Source organism: Hylobates moloch, unplaced genomic scaffold, assembly GCF_009828535.3.
Source record: "Hylobates moloch isolate HMO894 unplaced genomic scaffold, HMol_V3 SCAFFOLD_12, whole genome shotgun sequence".
Taxonomy (NCBI): domain Eukaryota; kingdom Metazoa; phylum Chordata; class Mammalia; order Primates; family Hylobatidae; genus Hylobates; species Hylobates moloch.
This window is the reverse complement of record NW_026652287.1, coordinates 28744510-28750486: the sequence shown is the minus strand read 5'-3', so window position 1 is coordinate 28750486 and position 5977 is coordinate 28744510. Positions and strand designations below refer to the sequence as shown.

Below are 5977 nucleotides of genomic sequence, written 5' to 3'. Positions count from 1 at the left end.
CTGCTTTGAAGTTCATTCATTGTCCTGGTTTACTGTGAAATGCCACTTGGGGATAACTCAAAATAGGAGAGTGGCTTTATTACCTGTGCTTTTCATATTTCATACTATCTTTCTGTTTTCCAGTTTCGCCCAATTAAGTTGCATTCCTTATGTACCGTGATGTTCCTCTGTTGTCAAACTAGAGCTTCTTCCCACAGCTAAGTGGCTGATCAAGGTTTCTCCAAAGAGATAAGTATCAGTTATATAGCTCTCTAAGCAATGTGTAGACTGAGAGCCACTCAAAACCTGGCTCTCTGCAGGCTTTCAGGTGGCAGTAGTCGTGGGTGAGAGTCAGTGGTTTTGGCAGGTACAAACACATATGAATTGTATGAAGATGTTTCTTGAGGAGGAGTGTCCTGGAGTGGAAGTGTTTTCCTTTGGTAATCCCACAGTTCAAATATCTTGCTTTATATCCCTAAGAGTACAAAGATTTCAATGAATTTCTCTGTTTAATGAAGTCAGAGACAGGAACAAATGCAATAGGCTGGTATGCAACTTTAATTTTTTTTTTAAGTTTGGGAAATACAGGAAAGAAAAGTCATGGATAATTCTGTCACGCCAATATAACTAATATGACCATTTTGCGCATTCTTTTTCAGGATTCCTATATGTCGAGTTTCACAGAATTGTAAAACTATGGTACATAGGACTTGGTATTCTAGGTTTTTAAAAAACTAACAATTGTGTCAACTATTTCCACATTATTTTGAATCTTGAATAGTATGCAGCCATTAAATAAGGTTAGAACAAGAAAGCTACTGTAGGCCGGGCGCGGTGGCTCACGCTTGTAATCCCAGCACTTTGGGAGCCCGAGGCGGGCGGATCACGAGGTCAGGAGATCGAGACCACGGTGAAACCCCGTCTCTACTAAAAATACAAAAAAAAAAAATTAGCCGGGCGTGGTGGCGGGCGCCTGTAGTCCCAGCTACTCGGAGAGGCTGAGGCAGGAGAATGGCGTGAACCCGGGAGGCGGAGCTTGCGTGAGCCGAGATTGCGCCACTGCACTCCAGCCTGGGCGACAGAGCGAGACTCCGTCTCAAAAAAAAAAAAAAAAAAAAAAAGAAAGCTACTGTAATTTAGCCATTCCTGTAATGTTAGACATTTGTTGTTTCTAATTTTTTGCAATAGCTAATGATGTTATAATGAAATTGTTGGTAATAATTGGATAAAAAGAAAGGATTGAAGACAGGGAAAAGAAAGGGGTGTAGGCTGTAGAGTAGGGAGAGAACCTCTTTACAGCTTAGCCTAGGGAGAGAGAAAGGCTGAGGCAAGGTATAACTTTGTCCCTGTATCTAGAAAGGTTATGGATATGTTCAGGAGGTCGGGAATGGTGAGTATTGATAGGCCTGTGGCCTGTTTTGTTCCACTGGGTTTTACAGGAAGTTAACATGATTGATCCTAAAGCTATAGCACTTTTATTGAAAGGGAATTTGGGACTATCTCCATTTAACTAGGTGATAGTAGCTATGTTAATAAAAACTACTGAAAGCTTTTCCTAAGAGAAGGCTAGGAGGTAGGGGTCTTTCAATGTTTTCATTATTTTAGATTTTTTTTTTTGAAAGCTAGTCGTCACAAATAAGAATAGTAAGTTAAGGCTGGGCATGGTGGCTCACGCCTGTAATCCCAGCACTTTGGGAAGCTGAGGCAGGCAGGTCACCTGAGGTTGGGAGTTCCAGACCAGCCTGACCAACATGGTGAAACCCCGTCTCTACTAAAAAATACAAAATTAGCCGGGCGTGGTGGCACATGTCTGTAATCCCAGCTACTTGGGAGGCTGAGGCAGGAGAATCACTTGAACCTGGGAGGCAGACATTGCAGTGAGCCGAGATCGCACCATTGCACTCCAGCCTGGGCAACAAAAAAAAAAAAAAAAAAAAAAAAAAAAAAACTGGCCGGTGGGTGCTCAGCTGTAACCACACTTTGGAGGCTTCAGGAGATCGAGACCACGGTGAAACCTTGTCTCTAGTAAAAATACAAAAAAAAATTAGCCGGGCGTGGTGGCGGGCGCCTGTAGTCCCAGCTACTCGGAGAGGCTGAGGCAGGAGAATGGCGTGAACCCGGGAGGTGGAGCTTGCAGTGAGCCGAGATGGCGCCACTGCACTCCAGCCTGGGTGACAGAGCAAGACTCCGTCTCAAAAAAAAAAAAAAAAAAAGAATACTGAGTTAAAAGGTATGGCCATCTCAGGAGGTTACAGTGAGCCGAGATCCGAGATTGAGCCACTGCACTCCAGCCTGGGTGTTGGAGCAAGACCCTGTCTCAAAAAAAAAAGAAAAAAAAGTATGGCCATTTGAGTAGTTTTTGACCCACACTGTCAAATTGTTTTCCAAAAGAATAGTATTAGCTTGTGTTACACAGCCCTGTGGACTCACTTCAGTGTACATTTATCAGCACTGGGAGTTTTCATTTTTTTTGTATGTAAGAAATGACATTTTGGGGCCGGGCGCGGTGGCTCACGCCTGTAATCCCAGCACTTTGGGAGGCTGAGGCAGGTGGATCACGAGGTCATGAGATCGAGACCATACTGGTTAACACGGTGAAACCCCATCTCTACTAAAAAAATACAAAAAAATTAGCCGGGCGTGGTGGCAGGAGCCTGTAGTCCCAGCTACTTGGGAGGATGAGGCAGGAGAATGGCATGAACCTGGGAGGTGGAGGTTGCAGTGAGCAGAGATTGCACCACTGTGCTCCAGCCTGGGCGACAGAGCGAGACTCCATCTCAAAAACAGAAAAAAGAAAAAAAAAAAAAGACATTTCATCACTTGAATCTGCATTTCTCATTATGATATAAAAATAAAATAAATAGATCTTTTATTCTATTTTCTTTCTAATGAATTGGCTATTTTTGTTCTTTATTCATTTTATCATTTGTGGTCCTGTTGTTTTCTTACCAATTTGCTGGAGTTCTTTTTGTTGTTTTATTCTTTTTTTTTCCTACAAGTATTTTCCCTATGCTGCTCTTTCACCTTATACAAAACTATTATCTTTCTTTGCTGCATCTACTGCAAGAATGAAGATCATTCTCAGCAATCGAACTGTTGACATTACTCTGAAGGGACACACAGTGATTGTGAAGGGCCCCAGAGGAACCCTGTAGAGGAACTTCAATTACATCAATGTAGAAAGAACTCAGAAAAAAAAGAGGCACCGGATTGACAAATGGTGGGGAAATAGAAAGGAGCTGGCTAGCATTCACACTATCTGTAGTCATGCATAGAAGGGTATAACAAGGGTGTTACAATGGGCTTCCGTTACAAGATGAGGTCTGGGTATGCTCACTTCCCCATCAACGTCCTTATCCAGGAGAATGGGTCTCTTGTTGAAATCCGAAATTTCTTGGCTGAAAAATACATCTGCAGGGTTTGGATGAGGCCAGGTGTTGCTTGTTCAGTATCTCAAGCCCAGAAAGATGAATTAATCCTTGAAGGAAATGAAATTGACCTTGTTTCATATTCAGTGGCTTTGATTCAGCAAGCCACAAACAGTTAAAAACAAGGATATCAGGAAATTTTGGGATGGTATCTATGTCTCTGAAAAAGGAACTATTCAGCAGGCTAATAAATAAGATCTAAGAGTTGCCCAGCTATAGAAACAAGATGCTGGATGATTCCTAAGAGCTATTTGTGATATTTAAATGATACAATAAAAGACCTATTGATTTTGGGGAAAAAAAAACCCAAAAAACTATTGTTATTTTACAGTATACTCTGTTGCTCTTTTTGTTTGTATTTACTTCTAAGTTTGGAAGTTATTACTCACTAGAGATATAGAAAAGGTTCCATTTAATATGCTGTGTTATACAATAATAAAATGAAAAAACTTTTCCTGGCCAGGCGCGGTGGCTCACGCCTGTAATCCCAGCACTTTGGGAGGCTGAGGAGGGCGTATCACGAGGTCAGGAGTTCGAGACCAGCCTGGCTAACATGGTGAAACCCTGTCTCTACTAAACAAAATACAAAAAAATTAGCAGGGCGTGGTGGCAGGCGCCTGTAGTCCCAGCTACTCGGGAGGGTGAGGCAGGAGAATGGCGTGAACTTGGGAGGCAGAGCTTGCAGTGAGCTGAGATCGCGCCACTGCACTCCAGCCTGGAGCCTGCGCGATAGAGCCAGACTCTGTCTCAAAAAAAAAAAAAAAAAAAAAAAACTTTTCCCGGCCGGGCGCGGTGGCTCACGCCTGTAATCCCAACACTTTGGGAGGCCAAGGCAGGTGGATCATGAGGTCAGGAGATCAAGACCATCCTGGCTAACGTGGTGAAACCCCGTCTCTACTAAAAATACAAAAAAAATTAGCCGGGTATGGTGGCGGGCGTCTGTAGTCCCAGCTACTCGGGAGGCTGAGGCAGGAGAATGGCGTGAACCTGGGAGGCGGATCTTGCAGTGAGCCGAGATCCCGGCACTGCGCTCCAGCCTTTGCGACAGTGCGAGACTCCATCTCAAAAAAACAAAAACAAAACTTTTCCCCGAATTATCAAGTCATCATTGCCATACTATTTTGAAAGTACATTTTATTGCTTTGTGATGGTTATTTTTTTGAGATGGAGTCTCACTCTGTCACCAGGCTGGAGTGCAGTGGTGCGATCTCGGCTCACTGCAACCTCTGCCTCCCGGGTTCAAGCTATTCTCCTGCCTCAGCCTCCTGAGTAGCTGGGATTACAGGCGTGCACCACCATACCCAGCTAATTTTTGTATTTTTAGTAGAGACTGGGTTTCACCATGTTGACCAGGATGGTCTCGATCTCCTGACCTTGTGATCCACCCACCTCGGTCTCCCAAAGTGCTGGGATTACAGGTGTGAGCCACTGTACCCGGCCACGTGATGGCTTTTTAAAAATCATAAATGATTCTGTATTTGTCTCTTTCTGGTCTGTCTAATCTCTTTTACTGATCTCTGTTTACTAATAGGGAGCCTATTTTATTATTACTCTTTAGTTTCAGTTTTTACAAGTGGATAGTAAGTACTTCATGGATCCAAATATTAGGAATTGATCTGAGGCAAAAAAGTTGGGGCAAAATGGAAGCAACTTATCATTACAGTTTTTGTTTGTTTGTTTGTTTGTTTTTGAGACAGAGTCTCACTGTCGCCCAGGCTGCAGTGCAATGGTGCAACCTCGGCTCACTGCAAACTGTGCCTCCCGGGTTCAAGTGATTCTCCCTCCTCAACCTCCCAGGTAGCTGGGAATACAGGCACCCGCCATTATGCCTGGCTAATTTTGTATTTTTCATTATGACAGGGTTTCACCATGTTGGCCAGGCTGGTCTCAAACTCGTGACCTCAGGCAATCTGCCCACCTCAGCCTCCCAAAGTGCTGGGATTACAGGTGTGAGCCACCACGCCTGGCCCATTACAGTTTTATCTGCGTTTTTCTGACTACTTGGTTCTGTGCTGTTCTTGTAACATTTACTTAACATATTTCTTTGAATGCTGCTTCAAATTTTATTTCAAAATTGAGGGGGGGAAATAAGCAAATGATAAACATAAGCAAAATTTTATTTTTCTTTTTTGTTAGAGGCAGAATTTAAGGAAAAATTCTGATGATTTTGATTACAGGTAGTGGCTAACCTCTTATGATTTATTTACCTATCTATTTATCTTTCCATCTATTTGTACATTTTTCTTTTGTTTTGTTTTGGTAAACAGTCTCTCCCCAGTAAGAATGCAGTTCTTCTTAATCACAGAAGTTATTCCTTCCCTTGTGATGGCCTTCTCTGTTCTGTGTCTTGGCAAATATCTGAGCCTAATAGTTGGGTGGTGCCCTTGGCATAGATGTTATATAAGGAATTGTCACCTGCTTTTAGAGTCAGTCATCCCATGAACTCGAAGGAGTCAGTAAGGCGTTATGGAATCAGGAGGCTTGTGTGACAGCTCTGACGCTGATACCAATTAATTACCTGTCTGGACCTCAGTTTCCTCATCAATGGAATGAACACAGTTGGCCTAGTG

General features: G+C 43.1%; 1 pseudogene; it reads left to right on the top strand.

Moving 5' to 3' along the window:
* Window positions 1-3047: 3047 nt before the first annotated feature.
* On the top strand, window positions 3048-3602 carry LOC116478020 (large ribosomal subunit protein uL6-like; annotated as a pseudogene).
* The last annotated feature ends 2375 nt before the right edge of the window (window positions 3603-5977 follow it).